Source organism: Diabrotica virgifera, chromosome 1, assembly GCF_917563875.1.
Source record: "Diabrotica virgifera virgifera chromosome 1, PGI_DIABVI_V3a".
In the NCBI taxonomy this organism is placed as follows: domain Eukaryota; kingdom Metazoa; phylum Arthropoda; class Insecta; order Coleoptera; family Chrysomelidae; genus Diabrotica; species Diabrotica virgifera.
In genome coordinates this window covers 198,638,464-198,657,852 of record NC_065443.1, presented here as the reverse complement: position 1 = coordinate 198,657,852, position 19,389 = coordinate 198,638,464, and positions in this window count along the sequence as shown.

The window sequence follows — 19,389 nt, the reverse complement described above, 5'->3', positions numbered from 1 at the left end:
TCACAAATCTTAAGTCTGTTTACAAACAACAATATTTGACAGATGGTGTTATCATGCGATTTTGTCCATAACCTAATATTGGCACAACCTACTTGATGCATTACTTTTGTCTTAAAATGTTACAAAAAGGAAATCTATTAAAATTAGGAAAATATAAAATTCCGGATACTTTGTAGACGGACTATATTTATTAGTTTTTCCAGGATCCGAAAAAAATGAACACCATGTCCATGAAGATATTTTCCAAATCGAACATTCGCTATTTCTGTTATGCAATGCACAATGCACTCAGTCGAACGGAATGTGGTGACAAGACAGTGAAAAAACAACTACTAAATATTTTACGGGGCGGCGGTGTCAGGAATATTTTGCGGTGTCAGGAATATTTTGAGTCGTTTATTTAAGAGTATACACTGTATACAGTAGCGATCAACAGGTAGCATCAAACGTGGTCCAAGATTGCGGCTGTAATTTTGAATATTTTGTCGAGATATTTGGCACACATATTCGTAATATAATAGAGAATGGCTGCGCAGAGTCCAATTTGAGAAATATGTTAGTATGTGGAAATTACTCTATAACTAAATAAAATATGACAAAAAGGAGCCTGTACCACCATTAAGAAGAACAAAAAAATAAAATTTCTTCAAATAACCTTTTTTATCCCATGCCTAGATTTTGTGTCACATTGGATCTACTAAAAATCGATTTTCTATAACAAGAAATCGAATGACTCACCGGAGGGACCGCAGACGTTCGGACACAATTAGCGTCTCTTTGCAAAGACAATGACGTCGACTTTGCAAAGTAACAAGACACTTACTCAACACACACACTACAGATTACACCTGAGTTAGTGATAAGTTATACAATTACGTGGCTAAAGGTTCTAGTTTTAAACCAAAGCCAGAATCAGAGAAAAAAAAAAAAAAAAAAAAATCAAACGTGACTGACTCGGCAACATTTCGCGCCTATGAGTATAAAAATTATTGTTTAGTGTCGAATTACCGACGCACTGTTGCCTCACTGTTGAAAGTTTGCAGAACTTTCGAAAAACAAAAATATTGATGACGCTCTACTGTTTACTCTTAATATTATTGATAATATAATATGATAACTAATTGATTTAAGACATGAAGTTAATAGAAAGTTTATATATTATTTATTAAAAAAGTTATTGTGTATTATTTGTGGAAGATCCAAGCAGATAATACACCAGGATATATTCTGTGACCCTGGTAGCAGTATTTTGTTGTTAAAGATGTTCTCAAAATGTATCTAAGCATTCCATAGTAACAATTATTTATTATTAAAAACATGCCTTTTACTCTTTTCTCGAGAATTAGTTTGTATTGTATAGTATATAAATTATTGTAGTCACTGAATACATACATAATTAGTCAAACATATTCATATCAATTAACTGAATTAATAATTTAAGCGATTAAACAAGTAACGGTTATCCAAGAACATTCAAAACCATCTCTAAGTTAACCTTTAACTACCCGCGCATCAAGTTATAACATAACTACACGCGTGGCGTACTTTATACGCCGCAAGAAAATATACTTAAAAACAGCGGATTTCTTTATTTTTTTTTAAATACACTTAGTTGTTTGTTATAAACCTTATTCGGCATCAGTGAATACTTGGACTTCCTTCTCAGTAAGCCAATTGGGATTTATAAGTGGAATCATGGAATAACTGGATTCCATGATAAATAAAATTACTAATAAAAAATTTTTTGAAATGTGATTTTTTACAGAAGAAAAAGTATTGTGTATAAAGAAAAATATATTTTGTGCCATAATGACTAAAAAACAATTGAAATATGTACTTATATTACGACTTATATTAATATAATCGTGACGTATATGGTCCACCACCAGAAACAACAAATAATAAACTGTAAATTACGATCTTCCCAGAATGCCGATTATAACGAAACTAAAACCAAATTACAAAGCACATTCCACTGATAGGTTAGAGCGATAAACAAGGTCAAAAATCATATTTTTAAATATATTTGCAGTAGAATTCTTATATCTGGCGTACAAAATACGCCAGCGCGTGTAGTTAAAGGTTAATGATGACAATGTCATTGTCAACTAATCTCCATACCAGTGAGAATTTGACGAATGTGCCTACACGTGATTTGCCGTGTAATGAAAAAAAAGTAGGAATAGCCGTAAACTATTTGCGCCGACGGACGTTCTTAAATAGTGAATTCTGAGAATTTTATGATTCAATAATTATGTTTTTCGAATTATTTGTTTATTCTCTTTGAAGGCTCGGTCTAGCTTCTCAGTAAACGCGATAATATATAAAAATAAAATTTTCTAAATTTTGTGGGTGTCCTATTTTCTTGCGCAGTGAAGTTTGCAGCTGAGCTGGTTACCGTAAAGAGAACTCTGTTGTCATAGTCGTATATATCTAGCACGGAGAAAGTAAATTTCTGCTTACGAATTTGATGCGAAAACTGGTTTATCTGAAACATATTTATAAATATTTAATTAAAATTATAATTTAAAGCAGTAAGAGGATGCAACTAAATTTACTAAGGTAAACACTGTGTAACAAGTTGATTGTTGAGTACGGCCCTGAATGACCTACCGAAAGGTGTGTTTATTTCTGGTCTCAACAAAATTGCAAATTTTTGCAGAAAGAGTAATAGTTTATTTATAAATAGTTCGGTGACAAGTTTATTAGATACCAGTAAGTGCATCCATCGTATTATTTTTGTTTAGTATAACGTGGTAAACCAGTTTTGGCTAATTCTTATTTAATAACATCAATAAAGTACGATATAAGCTACAATTTATTCCAGCTTTGTTACTGGTTTAATTACCTGCTTAATTACTGGTCAGGTCCGTATTAGTTTTGAACACATGTCTCGTGTTAAATTTAAAAATGGAACCTAACATTCAGAGTCTCTCTGACTCGCAACATGTACAACAACCGCAGACAAATACCAATAAAACCTATTCATTAGCAGCTTCTTCTTCTTTTCCGTCGAAGCTGCAAGCGATTGTCTTCAGCGCCTTAGAAAATACGAAGCTGCAAGATTACTTAATTCCGTTGGGCAATCTAATTCAACCAAAAAATATTATATTTTCGTCTCGATTGTCGAACAATCGGATATGTATGTACCTTTCAAGCAAACAACTGGTGGACGAATTTATGCAAAAGCACGGGCAAATAAAAATCGAAAATAATATTGTACAAGCTAGAAGACTGATTTCTCCAGCCGAACGTATTGTTTTGTCAAACGTATGTCCCAGTATACCACACAGTTTGTTAACTGATTATTTACAAAAAATAGGACTTAATCTTCTCTCCCCAGTCACCTTCCTAAAAATCAGTTCTAATCTTCCTGAATACAATCATATTTTGAGCTTCAGAAGACAAATATACGTTAGTCCTCACAATATCTCCTTACCCGACTCATTCCTTTTAGACTTTGATAATACAACATATCGAATTTTCTTAGAAACTACGGCCTGTTATACCTGCAAAAAGTCTGGGCACATCGCCGCAAACTGTCCCGATAAAATGGAATCACTAGCAAATTCAAATAACAGTCAACCGATCTCTTCTTCCTCGCCCGAAACTATGCCTCAACCTACAGCTACAATTCTATCTCACGAACAAATTCCTATCGAAGAAAGCTCAGAAAATAAACTAAACAATCCTAATATAGAAAAAAGTCAAGAAGTTAGCACCATGGACACCTCCATACCCATTAATGTCGACCTTCAGTCGAAACGTAGTATCAATGAAGTTCTCACTTCCCCAGAAACAAGTCATACAGAAAAACCCTTTATTGTACCTACATCTAAACCTAAAGCCAAGAAGATTAAAAGCGACGAGGAGCATGTAGCAACGAAATCAGTCAAAAAACATGATCTTGGACCTGTCAAAACTTTTATCGAAAATCATTCGCCCGCATTTGTCCTCAACTTTGACCAACTGAACCTTCTTATTAGCAATATTACTGGCGCGCAAAACCCTATTGATATAATTATTCAAGATTTCACTACCAACCTAATGGACTTACACTACATGTTAACTAAAGTTTATCCACAATTGCAAAATAGAATTGCTAACAAAAATCCACACTGTATCTGTGTAGAATTGCTAACAAAAGCAGGTAAATTTATCATAGCTAACCTATATTGTCAGTTCTGTGAAGATATTGATGAATACGTGGAAAAGATAAGAGCTATATTTATAACGTATAGAGAGGAAAAAGTTATAGTTGTAGCAGACGTAAATGCAAAATCAATATTGTGGAATTCAACTCAAACAGATCAAAAAGGATTATTAGTAGAAGATATGATTAATGAACTAGAGTTGATAGTACACAATAAACCAGGAAACCCACCAACTTTTCAAAACAGAGCTGGTGCGGCTAGCAATATAGATATAACAATATCAAATGTTGCAGTAGCACACCTAGTTAAGGATTGGAAAGTGATGGAGCATGCAACAATAAGTGATCACAACCTTATAACTTTCAATCTTAATAACCTAAATCCACGTAATACGGAAATATCTTCGGTAAGATACAATATAGGTAAAGCAAATTATGAACTGTTAAAGTCTGAGTTTCGACCACCTTGTCTGGTACAAAGGGGATCTAATATAAATATTGCAACAAAAGAATTAACCAAACAAATTAAAAAAGCAATGGATATAGCAATACCAAAAATAAAAGAAAATAGTAAAGTAAAAAACTCAGCCTGGAAGGAAAACCTCACAAGAATGAGAAGCAGAGTTAGATATGCGCGAAAGCGATATCAACGATGTGGTATCTATCTTGAGAGGCAAATCCTTCTAGGTCAGCGTTTCCCAACCGGTGGGTCGCGACCCACTAGTGGGTCGCGAGCGGATTTCAGGTGGGTCGCGGCGTGGCTGTTACAGTAGCTGAATACCGTAAATATACAAGGTGTCCAAAAGTAGTGCAACGAGTCGAATATTTCGCGAACTAAACTTCGGATCGAAAAACTGAAAAATACGTGTTCAATCATTTCCAAAAATCTATGCAATGACACCAAACACCAACCCCCACTACACCCCCTGGAGGTGGAGTGGAGGTGACTTTAAAATCTTAAATGAAAACCCCCAGTTTTTCTTGCAGATTTTAATTCGTTACGTAAAAGTAGGCAACTTTTATTCAAGACATTTTTTCGAACTGTGGATAGATGACGCTATAATTGGGAAAAACTATTTATCCTGATACCGTAGGTAAATTATAGAAACGGTCTAATATCTCACGGAATAGACTTCCAAATGAGAAACTAAAAAAACAGATTTTTAATCTTTTTCGAAAACCTTTCGAATAACACCAAACGTGACCCTGCAACCCACCCCTGGGGTGGGGGATAATTTTAAAATCTTAAATAGCAACTCCCACTTTTTATTACAGATTCGGATCCGTCATGAAAAATTAAGCAACATTTATTCGAAACATTTTTTATAATTGTTAATAGATGGCGCTTTAATTGGAAAAATACGATTTATTAGCGCCATATATCAGAAATTTAAAAAAATGTTTCAAATAAATGTTGCTTAATATTTTATGATGAATCTGAATCTGCAATAAAAAGTGGGATTAAAATGGATAAGGGTGGGATTAATTTAAGATTTTAAAGTTACCCCCCACCCCATCTCCAGGGGGGGTTGGAGGGTAATGTTTGGTGTTATTCGATTGGTTTTCGAAAAAGATTAAAAATCTGTTTTTTGTTTTTTCATTTGGAAGTGTATTTCGTGAGATATTAGACCGTTTCTATAATTTACCTATGGTATCAGGATAAATCGTTTTTCCTAATTATAGCGCCATCTATCCACAGTTCGAAAAAATGACTTAAATAAAAGTTGCCTACTTTTACGTAACGAATCCAAATTTGCAAGAAAAACTGGGGGTTTCCATTTGAGATTTTAAAGTTACTCCCCATCCCACCTCCAGGTGGTGTAGTGGGGATTGGTGTTTGGTGTCATTGGATAGATTTTTGAAAATGATTGAACACGTATTTTTCAGTTTTTCGATCCGATGTTTAGTTCGCGAAATATTCGATCGTTCCGCTACTTTTGGGACACCCTATATATAACATCATGGGTGAGGGATGGGTCGCGAATTTGAAAAAACATCAGAAGGTGGGTCGCCACACAAAAAAGGTTGGGAACCACTGTTCTAGGTGAATATAGAAGACTAAAACAAGAATATAAACAAGAAATAAAAATAACAAAAGCTAAAAGTTGGGAAACCTTCGTATCAAGACACTTAGAATTAGATATGTGGGGAATACCATATAAAATAGTTTCTAAAAAAATTAGATGTCCGACAATGCTTTCTACTTTAAAAAAAGAAGATGGAACATTTACAGAAAGTTGGGAAGAATCGGCCGAAACATTACTTAATGTATTATTACCTCCAGATAAATTAGAAGGAGAAACAGTAGAACAAAGAAATATAAGAGAAGAAATGATACAAGAATACCAAATAGAAGAAGAAAGAGAAATAGAGGAATTCACAGAAGAAGAAGTATATGAAAGTATGAGAGAAATGAAAAGAAAGAAGGCACCTGGACCGGATAATATTCATGTTGAAATACTTCAAGCATTGTCGGAACAAATAATTCCAGTACTAACATCATTATATAATGAATGTCTTAGACAAAGAAGGTTTCCCAATAATTTTAAACAAGCAGAAGTTATAATAATACATAAAGGGGAAGATAAAGATCCTGCCTTACCGAAATCATATAGACCGGTATGTTTATTGAATACAATGGGAAAATTACAAGAAAAATTACTATGTAAAAAATTAAATCAAATAAGAACAGAAATTGGATTACATCCTGGTCAGTATGGTTTTAGGAAAGGTAGATCAACAGAAGATGCAATAAATAAAGTATTTGAAATAGTAAACGAAAGCATAAAAAAGTATGTTTTAATGATCTTTACAGACGTGTTTGGGGCTTTTGACAATCTTTGGTGGCCGTCATTCTTTGAAAGACTTCGAAGAATGAGATGTCCAAAGAATCTGTACGGAAGTCTCAGAAACTACTGTCAAGACCGATATGCAAGCCTAAGCTGTCCAACAGGAAAAAAGACAAAACATATCACAAAAGGATGTCCACAAGGATCAGTTTGTGGACCTATGTTCTGGGATGTAATGCTAGAGGAACTGTTGGAACAATTGACTATAGATCCTGAAGTGCTTGGAAGCATAGCATATGCAGATGATTTGTTGTTGATCATAGATGCAAACTCAAGAAGAGAATTAGAAAATAAATCAAATGAAGTATTAATAAGAGTAAATGATTGGATGAATAAAGTAAAATTAACAATATCAGATTCAAAAACAACATATAGTTTAATAAAAGGAAATTTAGAAAGAGATCCAATTATAAAAATTAGAGGGAAAACAATAAAAAGAAAAATGGAAACAAGATATTTAGGTATTATAATAGACGAACAAAAATTATTTACAAAACACATGAATTGTGTCTGTGAAAAGGCAACAAAGATCATGCATAGCATTGCTAGTCTAGCACAGAAGGAATATAGAATTTCGTTCCGACAGATGAGAATATACCTAAGTACAATACTTGCATCAATTGTAGGGTACGGTTCAAGTGTATGGGCACATAGATTAATAAATAAAAAAAACGCAGAAAAATTAAATAGAGCTCAGAGAGGATTTCTTGTAAGAATGACGGGAGCATTTGGAACAACTGCAACACAGGCACTCACAGTTTTAACTGGAGTAATGCCAATGCATTTAGAAACACAAAAAAGAGCATGTAATTATTGGCTAAAAAAAGAAAAATATGAAAAAATAATACAAATAATAGGATTAGATATAAGAAATAAAAGAGAATTAAAAGAAATAATAAATAGAAAAAGACAAAATGAATGGGAAAATTCAACAAAATCTAGACGTTTATACAATTTTATACCAATATTAGAAAACATTCCAAATTATTTTAATCCAAAACAAGGTTGAATACACTTTTTAACAGGACATGGACCGTACCCAACATATTTGGAAAGATTTAACTTAAAAGATGATGCATATTGTGAATGTGGAGAACTAGGTACACCAGAACATATAGTGTTACATTGTGAAAATACTATAGAAAATGAAGAACACAGAGAAATGAGAAGAAGATTAGAAAGAATTGAAATAAGAGATATATTACAAAATGAAGAATATTTTGAAATATTAAACAATCTCACACAAATAATATCTAAAAAACAACAAGAAATCTATAATAATAGAAGAAGACAACCAATAATCCAACCCTGATGAAGTTGAGTAAGATAAAGTTAAAATATATAAAATAAAATATAAATTCAAAAATAGATATTTACAATTATAATAATAATAATTCAATATAAAATAAATAAATAAAAATAATAATTCAATACATAATTCATAAAAAAAAATAAAAAAAAAAAAAAAAAAACTACCAACTCTCTTCTGAAAATAGAGGGACTGTCTTTATAACTTAGAAGGGAGTTGATAGTACCAAAAATATTTTAAATTGTTTATTTAAATTTGTTTGTTATACGTAATTAAGAGATTATGGCAAATTGTTATTGTAAAAATAGATTTAATAGTTGAGTAAAAAATATAAAAATATAAAAAAAAATATCTGTAATCCCATCAGGAAAAAACGACCTGGATTAGTCACTAGAGGCCAGGTCATATGTATAAATAATAAATAAAAAAAAAAAATTGCAAAATAGATCATCCAAACGTTTTATCACCACTCTCAGAAAGAAAATCCTACGACACTTAGGAAACGAGGTATCTGAATCCGAGGGCGAGTCATCTCAGAGTAATCAGTAAATTTATATTTCCATATAATAAAATTCACTAAGCTATTGCAATGGAATATAGATGGATTTTTCCATCGACTACCTACCTTACAAAAACTTATTTCTGAATTTTCTATCGAAATAATATGTCTCCAAGAAACAAACTTAAACTCACAAAAAAACTATAATTCTAAATATTTTAACGTTTTTAGAAAAGACAGAGTACGTGACAATAATTATTCTTCAGGTGGAGTTATGACACTTGTTAAAAATTCTTTGGTTGCAAATGATTTTCCCGTTAATAGTAATATCGAAGCTATAGTTATAGAGATTACTGCTCCTGTTTCAATGTACATATGCAATGTTTATATTCCATCTAGTTCCTCAGTTACGTATGAAGATTTAAAAAATCTTATCGAACAGATACCGTCTCCCCGAATCATTGTAGGCGACTTTAATGGTCATAATTTTATTTGGGGTTCGAAGAGTACTGACCGCAGAGGAAAACTTCTAGAAAAGGTATTGCAAGATCTTCAATTAAATTTCCTAAATGACGGGTCACCTACAAGATTTAACATCTGCACTGGGGAATCCTCCGTGATAGATTTAAGTTTGTGCGATCCAGGTATCGCCCCACGTCTCTCTTGGAATGTTCTCCAGTATACCTATGGTAGTGACCACCATCCCATTTTAATTGAAAATCTCTCAAGTCAGCCTTGTCCAATATCTTTCTTGCCCAAATGGAATATAAATTCTGCTAAGTGGAACGAATTTGAAAACTATATAGATAAAGCTTTGGGAAATCTTGTAATGAGCGATAATATAAATGAATCTTTGAGTGCTTTTAATGGTGTCATCTTGCAGAATGCGAAGCTCTTTATCGGCAAAACTAAGCCCGTCAAAAATCACGTCCCTGTGCCTTGGTGGAATTCGGAGTGTAGCGAAGCCGTACGTGCCAGCAAAACAGCTTTTAATAGATTAAAAAAGCATAAAACGCTTGAAAATAAAATAACCTACAAAAAAATGAAGGCTAGAGCTCAACGTTTAATAAATCAAACAAAAAAATCCAGTTGGGCACAATATGTCTCTAGTATTAACAGTTCCACTCCAGTAAGAGAAGTATGGAAGAAAATTCGTAAAATTTCCGGCATAAAGGGGTCACCCCCAATATCTAGTCTTAAAATTGGAAGTCAAATTACCACATCCCCGCTGGAAATTGTTAACGAATTAGCTAAAAACTACAGACAGATATGTTCCAATGAAAATCTCGACCCCGTATTTCTGGAAAACAAACTAGAAGCCGAAAAGTCTACCCTTTCTCTAGAAAATTCTAACATCCCATTAAACGCTCCTATTATGTTACAAGAACTCAATAACTCACTTAATGAACTTAAAAACACAAGTCCTGGGCCAGATGATATTCCAACAGTTTTCTTAAAACACCTACCCACTTCTGCTAAAAATTACTTGCTCCGATTATTTAACTTTATCTGGCAACGGCACCAATACCCATCTGTTTGGTCAAAATCTATTATTCTTCCATTTCTCAAAAGCCAAAAATCTCGCTTGGATCCTGATTCTTATAGACCAATAAGCCTAACATGTGCAATGGGCAAGCTATTAGAAAAAATTATCAATTCAAGGCTGATATGGCAGCTAGAAAGTTCAAACTTACTTATAAATGAACAAAATGGCTTTCGACAAAACCGATCTGGGATAGACAACATATTAGATCTGGAAAGTGATATTCACGAATCCCTGGCAACGAAACAACATTGTATTGCCGTATTTTTTGACTTAAGAAGAGCGTTTAATACATGCTGGAGATACAACATCTTAAGAAAGTTACAGTCGTGGAATATTCGTGGAAATTGTCTTCACTATATTAAGAACTTTCTAGAGAATAGGTCGTTTCGTGTAAGAATTAACAGCCACTATTCCGAAAAACAAGAGGAAGAAAATGAGACTCCCCAAGGTTCAATTATCAGCCCTACACTCTTCTTAATCGCCATTAACGATATAATCGGAAACCTCATGAAACCTTTAAAAGCACGCTTATATGCAGATGACTTGGTCGTTTGCGTAAAAGGCAAGGATATCAATTTAATTTCAACAGTTTTCTAAAGCTTTTTACACAATCTCGAAGAATGGTCTCGCGATACAGGCTTTCAATTCTCAGTTACAAAAACCGTAGGTATGATGTTCTCTAAAAAGAACCTTACAAATAATCCTAATCTCAAATTTTTCAATACACCGCTTTCATTCAAACCATGTGTGAAATTCTTAGGTATGTGGTTTGATAAAAAACTTACTTGGAAAGAACACATTAGGCAGTTAGTATTGACTTGTAATAAGAAACTAAATCTAATGAGAACATTGTCAAATAAATATTGGGGCTCTGATCGCTCCACTTTGCTAACTATCTACAGAATGTTAATAAGATCAAAACTAGATTATGGATCAATCGCCTACGCCTCTGCATCCCCCACATTATTGAAACAGCTAGACTCTGTACACAATACAGCACTTAGACTATCTATTGGTGCATTCCGAACATCACCTGTAGAAAGTTTATATAGTGAAAGTGGAGAGCCTTCCTTATATCATCGACGAACTTCCTTAACTTTGTCACATGCAACGTCAATAGCTTCAAACGTAAACAAACCTCTTTTCAATAACACATTCACTAATAAATATATAAATCTCTTTACCAATAGTACTAAACACAAACCTTACTACGAACGAGTACGGTGTTACCTGAGATGTCTCGACGTCGAATTCCCAGATATTCTTCCAATCAATATTAAAAACCCCTCACCTTGGTTAATTAATATTCCCAATATAAATACTGCGCTAACCCAATTCGACAAACATATTAATAGTCATGCAGAGATCCAGCACCATCTAGATTTAGTTCTCAAAGATAATTATGAGTATTGTTACAAAATCTTTACAGACGCATCAAAGTGTGAGAGAGGAGTAGGTGCTTCCTTCGTTACCCCAAGCAATACTTATCAATTTCGTCTCCCATCTTACTTCTCGATTTTCTCTGCTGAGCTCTATGCAGTGCTCAAAGCTATCATGCATATCAATTCTAATGACATTTCTAATTCAGTTATCTTAAGTGACTCACTAAGCGCTCTTCAAACCCTTAAACAGATCTATCCCAAAGGTCCTATTGAGAAACACATTAAATTCGAACTGATGCAGGCTCAAGAAAACGCTAGACGAATCAGATTTATATGGATACCATTCCACATTGGCATTGCAGGCAACGAAAAAGCTGACCAGTGCGCGAGTGAAATTGCCGTATGTGCCGATATAGAAAAAGATGAGTGTCGAAATACCGCGAGTGATATAAAAGCTTACTTTAAGAACCGTGTTTTGTGCAAGTGGAAAAACGAATGGCAATCGTCTCAAACTTCACTGAGACTAATTAAAAATGACATTATAGCCTGGGAGCCGTCAACTCGTAACAGAAGAGAACAGCTGGTGATAACTCGATTGAGAATTGGACACACGAGACTTACTCATTCATATTTACTGTCTAAAAGCGATCCACCTGTATGTGAAATATGTAATGTCCAAATTACTGTTAATCACTTGTTAATTGTATGCCCCCGTTTTGCCAATTATCGCGTCATGTTTAACATACCTAAATGTATAAGTAATTTATTGGGCACTAATTGTTCAACGGACAATATTACAAAATTTCTAAAATCCACAGGAATATTTTATAAAATTTAGCATTGTATTCTGTAGCCGCCGCTAATCACCATCAAGGTGGATGCGGCTGTACTTTCTAAATAAAAAAAAAAAAAAAAAAGTTGATTGTTATGTAGTCAATAATCAGATGAGGAGAATCGCATAATAGCCCGATCAAAGGATATCCTCCTTCTTCTTCTTTTATGTAGGCAGTACTGACTGTTTTTCTTCAACAGTGCCTTTCATTCTGCCCTTAAGTTGTCATTCCATCTTTTCTTTTGGCGTCCTATACTTCTTCTGCCTAACTGTGACTTGTCTCTGGCTATTCTTACTATCCTTGATTCAGACATCCTGTGTATGTGTTCATTCCACTCTTCTTTTCTGTTCTTTACCCAGGTATTTATATTGTCTACCCCACATCTGATTTCCTCACTTCTTACCCTATCCTGTAGTCCTTTTCCAGCAATCCTTCTTAAGATCTTAATTTCGTTGGTCTCCAGATGTCTTCGTGTTTTGCTTGTATCTGGTCTTGTTTCGGCGGTGTAAGCCATAACTGGCCTAATAACTGACTTATATATTCGGGCCTTTGTTCCCTGACTTACATGATATTCAAAAGGACATTCTGACCCAAAAAAAGGAAGGATGGAAATTTGAGAATAGGTAGTTGAAATTGTCTATTATTATATAAGAAAAAGTTTACAATTCTACATCCCCACCATTTTACAAAAATTGGGAGATACCATTTCTCGCTGGTGAAAAAATATACATTCAAAATAAGTCAAAACGGCAAACAGGTGTATGTTTTCAAAAAACATTTGATAGTGTGTAAAAAATATTTTATTATCAGCTAACTACTTTCGACACATAACGTGCCATCATTAGAGCTTCGTCCTCTTATAAACCTTCATAGAAAAGCAATTGCTAAACGACACAATAAAAAACATGGATACTGGGCAAAAGCCACAGATATAGGGTATAATAACCCTTTAAAGTGAATAAAATCACATCTAAATTCTTTTATTAATTAATAAGACAACATGGCTGAGTCAAACCTTTTGAGCCCACGTGAACAAAAGGTTTGACTCAGCCATGTTGTCTTATTAATTAATAAAAGAATTTAGATGTGATTTTATTCACTTTAAAGGGTTATTATGTGGCTTTTGCCCAGTATCCATGTTTTTTATTGTGTTGTTTAGCAATTGCTCTTCTATGAAGGTTTATAAGAGGACGAAGCTCTGATGATGGCACGTTATGTGTCAAAAGTACTTAGCTGATAATAAAATATTTTTTACACACTATCAAAAGTTTTTTGAAAACATACACCTGTTTGCCGTTTTGACCTATTTAGAAGTGTGTACAAGTCTTGCAGTCTTTTCCAATTCAAAATAAGTCCGGAATTGGATATAATGACTAATTCTAAGCAACTTTTGTTATATTAGTCTGGGCAGATTATCGGAGAATAGGCCATTTTTGGGAAAAATTATTAACCAGCAATTTAATTGCAGGAATAGAATCTTATGATTCTATATATTAATAATATAGGTATACAAAGTCCGCAGATAATGTGCTATTTTTGTTATAAATAAAATGGCGCCTGAAAATCGTGTTTTCTTCAATGTTTGCTCTATAAATCTAAAGATTTAACTTTACATCAAAAACACTCAAATAAAACTTACCGTAAAAAAATAAAACACCGTAATTAAATTCTGCATAGAGACGTGTTTTTCTGATTTACTTCGACGTAAATTTTCCCAGAAAATGCGGGTTTTTCCAACAAAATCTTTAATTTCAACTAAAATTTTAGGTAAGTAATTGTTAATAGATAATTAAATAACTTGGTAATATAAAAGCTGCTTTCGTATAGATTATAATTTCAGAAGCCGATGGACATTGAATGGACAGTTTAGCAACAATTGAATTGTTAATTAAAAATTTACGGTCGCTATAATAATCATAATAATTATGATGCATAAGAATAACTATAATTTTTTTATAAAAAGACACTATATCTAGCTAATGAACTTTACAAAATTAAAATTGGACTATTTAAGCGACCTCAGGAATATTTTAAAATTATAAACAATTTTTTGGCTTATAAACCAATAGAATATCTCGGGAAATGTTAAATAAAGTTAAATTAAGAAAACGGTATTTGCAAAACAGCGGCAGAACGCTTCTTTTAAAAGAAAAAACGTTTAATTGTGATGAATGGATGAATGGTAATGGAACCGGTCAAAATTGACCGGCATTTACGGCAAAGATATAAACAAGAGGATCATAATCCTCGAACCATCACCTTTTTATTTCCGTCCTCTTTCTCAACACCAATTTTCATATCTTTCAAGTACTGATAACATATTTATATTATTATAATAAAAACTATCGATATTACGAGTGAAAATTGACAAAAATAGCAAAATTTCAATCAAAAATTAGGTTGGAGAAAATGGAATCTCAAAGTTCAAAATCGGTATACGTTAAAAAATAGTTATTTTTCTACAACCACTATTCAAAGTGCACTTTTCTGCACGGTTTTATGTTAGCAAACTTGATATTTTCTCACAGTATAAGATATTTGACATTAGTGTGCAGAAAAGTGACGTTTCTGTGCCGCAAAGTGACGTTTCTGTGCCGCAAAGTTCTTTTCTGCACAGTTGACTACCTCATTCTGAGTAACGTTATATTCTGTTTACATCCGTGGACTACCGCATTCTGAGTAACGTTATATTCTGTTTACATCCGTGGTTAAACTTTAGACAAATATATAACCTATAAGACAATTATTATATTTAACTATAGCATAGAAACTAAATTATGGATGTTACAACTGTTTTATTTTACAATTTTATTCTTATTAAACATTTTATAATTATCAAATAACCAATAAGGATTTAGCAACCTGTGCAAGAGACGTCGAATGAAGTAGGTTTTGTGTAAATCCGTGACTGCATATAAATATAATGTCAATATTGTGTAATAATTATTGTTTAAATTTAAACAAATTAAGGCAGTGCATTAATTTTTTAACTGATTTCTGTGCAATTTATTTAGGTATAAGGAATTTAAATTGATTAGTAGGTATTAATTAAATACAGTTTAAAATTTATCACATAGGTACCTATTATAATTAATCGTCGTTTGGAAATTGTGATTTTTATTTTTAGGAAAAACTGTGCTTGTAGAAAAAGTATAGTGTGAAACACGTGCAGAAAGGTAATTTCTCACTCGTTTGAATTGCGGCACTCGCTTGCGCTCGTACCGCAACTTTTCAAACTCGTGAGAAATTAGTACCTTTCTGCACTTGTTGCACAATATACTATTTCCTACCTAGTACGGAAAGTGATACTTTCACGCACGAGACTGCCGTTGACCCGAACGACGCGATACCGGAGTTCGGGCAAGCAGTCGAGTGCGGGGAAGACACTTTCCGCATGAGTTAGGAACAATAATTTTTCTGGGGCCGTACGTTTGGAAAAAAGCCACAAAAAATAGAGTTATATCAATTTTTATTTAGAAGTGAAAATAAACAAATTAATTCTTTGACAAGGTTGTCAAAACCAAACTTTCAATATAATGGGTTATCACGACGACGATATTGGTTTCCATGACGACGATTCAAAACCATTGTAATTGTCTACTGATCTGACTTAAAAAAAAAATATGTCAAAATAATTTTATTTCATCGAATTATCAGTAGTAATTGCACAAGAACTCTAAAATTCTATATTAATTTTAGAGATCAAGTGCAATTTGTTGCGATTATTTCATGAATAAAACTGTTCAACACCAAAATTTTATTGTAATTTATTTATGTAAGTACAAATTAGTGCAACTAAACACACAGTTGTTATAAATATTAATTTGACGGTTGAAAGTCATCACGTTTATAATTTTTAAAACAATAATTTTCATTAATGTTGTTCTGAAGCTATTTCCTTGTGGCATTTTTATGATTAATTATTTATATGGGAAATAAGCCACAATTAAAATGAAAAAAATAATTTTATTAACGTTTCGACGCCCAAATCGGGTGCCGTTGTCAAAATACAAAATATTACAGTAATATTTTGTATTTTGACAACGGCACCCGATTTGGGCGTCGAAACGTTAATAAAATTATTTTTTTCATTTTAATTGTGGCTTATTTCCCATATAAATAATTAATCATAATTTTCATTAATCTAACTGAATGTATTTTTTCGTAGCAACGAAGGGCATCTGACGTAATATACTTGACGACGGGAAATTATCAAAAATTATCGGGTATAATTTCACAAGAGAGTCAGAATAAATTGAAAATAATGCGACAGTTTTTCGAAAATTTGTTGTCTGGCAATAGACACGAGAGCCCGCGGGGCTCGAGTGGCTATTGACCAATGACAACAAATTTGAGTAAAAATTAAGCATTATTTTCTTATTTATTCTTTCTGTCGTGTGATATTCGTAAGATTATTTTTTAATACGTATATTATGGATATTTTCTTAAATGTGACAGTTGTCAAAACTAGGAAACTGGTTGCCATTAAACAGAAACAATCTACTTAAAAAAATTCTATCGGTAATTTTCTACAGTAGATAATTTCCAGTATAATTTTAATCTGATTGGACAGAATTAAACACGTGATCAAATATCTTACTATACGATTGGAAGTTAAAATCATTAAAAAATAATCGATTTAATTTAGATTTATGTAGCTTTCTATTGGTCAGAATCTCCTATGAATGAAATAATCGCGCTAATTTCATTAAAACATGAACTGAAATAAATTAGTATATAATATCTAAATATTAGTTAATTGCATGTATTATATTGCCATATTACAAGGTATTTTACTTTCCCGCACGCCGTGCGGGAAAATTTACTTTCACGCACGCCGTGCGGGATATATAAATTAAGATAATATCAAGTGAATACTACATTGAAATACATATTAAATACTGTGTGTCTCTTTAAAGTTAAATATTTATTTTATTTGTGATACAAAAATAACCAATGTAATGTAAATGTATTAGGTTTAGGTACTTGAAAGAATGAATAAAATAACATAGGTATATCTATGAAATCTTTATTAGACGAGGATACCCTATTATAATATTGATTAATTAATTAAAAAATTCATATATTATATATATTATATATTATACAGTACAATTTTCAAAGGAGGAAGACCTAACCCTTCGGTCCAAACCTAACTTTCGGGTATTAGAATGTAGAGTACCCCAGGAGGTATTTGACCGCTGCGCGCAATCACAATATACCGTTTTGTTTACCTGCCTTAATCCTTCCGTTGCGCGCAATCACAGCAACCCTCTTAAAGGTAAATTTCAGTACCCCAGGAGGTATTTGACCGCTGCGCGCAATCACAACCCACCCTATTTTTAATAAGGGAGAGCTTTCAAGTATTACGTAACGCGATTTTTGAAGATTTTTGACCCCCGCTCCCCCCCTACGTAACGCACTGTAATGGGCGTTTAACTATTACGTAACGCAAATTTTGAAAATTTTTGAACCCCCCCCCCAACCTTCGTTACGTAATACTTGAACGGTATATACGAATTAAACTACTATTAACTTTTTTGTAAAAACTTTACAGTTTTTCAGTGATTTACGAAGAACCGCTTCAAAACATGCATTTTTTTCACGAATAATTAAAATTTTTGATGTTTAATAACTTAAAAAGTATTGACTTATTTTAATAACTTTATATAGTAAATTTTGCTTATAATTTGTTCTTTTATAGATTTGTGCAGTTAATTTTTATAAAATAATTTTCACCCCCGAGAAGGGGCGGTATCCACCCTCAGGGTAAAGGCGCAAGGTGGTACCATGTCACCTTTGTTTCTTGAGGTATCCTCTAACCACTGACCAATTTTCGTGAAAATCGATGAAGGTTCACCGAAATTGAAGGGAATCGTTGGTTTTTACCTTCAGTGACTGCACTATACAAAATAAATTGCAAGTTACTGATCTAAATGCGCGTAATTTGGGAGCTTATAAATTTTGAAATGATATGTAGTCGCCAAATAACTATTTAATGCATTTTAAGTACAAGTTTCTCTTAAGCCGGGAAGATAGGGTGGTTTTCTTGCGAAGGGGTTGTAGCTCAATAATCGAAATGCACGTGATTTACTAGTTTATTCTTAGAGTATATAAGCTATAGGAATTATATCCGCAATACGATATATTTTAAGTTTTCTCAGCATTTTTCTCTTAAGTTAAATCAATTAAAGGGTTGTTTGGGGGTGAAGGGGATGAGCTCAAAAATCGAAACTATATAATTTCAAGAGCTCATAAATAGCTCGTAATTCTGCCGCAAAAACCGATTCAATATTCCTATTTTTAAGTAGTGGGTGGCTAACTCAGCCCCCCCCCCCTCCCCCCCACTAAAGTATTAAATTCCTGCTCACTGGAACAAGCTCAAAATTTTTAGTTTGCGGAATATAAAAGCTCATAGATAGCTCAAAAATCAGGGCTATTTGTTTTTTAATTTTTGCAAGTTGGAGGGGGGGCAGCTCAACACGGGTTTAAAAATGAACATATTCACTCGCAAAAACCTCAAAAAGTATTAACCCTCGTAAGGCGGTGCGGGGTGCAGCTGCACCCCACACCTCGTTTTGCTCACCTATCTTTGTTAATATTTTTTTTGATGTTTGTCCATTTTTTTATTCGTATTAAATTAAATTCTAAATGCATTCCTCCCATTACAGCATTTAAAAGTCTTTGCGTTTACGTGTTTTTTTTTGGAAAAATGACTGTAAGCTGCAAATGATGAAAGTTTCATCCTGAATTATTAAACGTTTCTGCTGTTTCACCTGGAACTAACAGAGCTATGGGACAATGTCGGTGTTATTTAT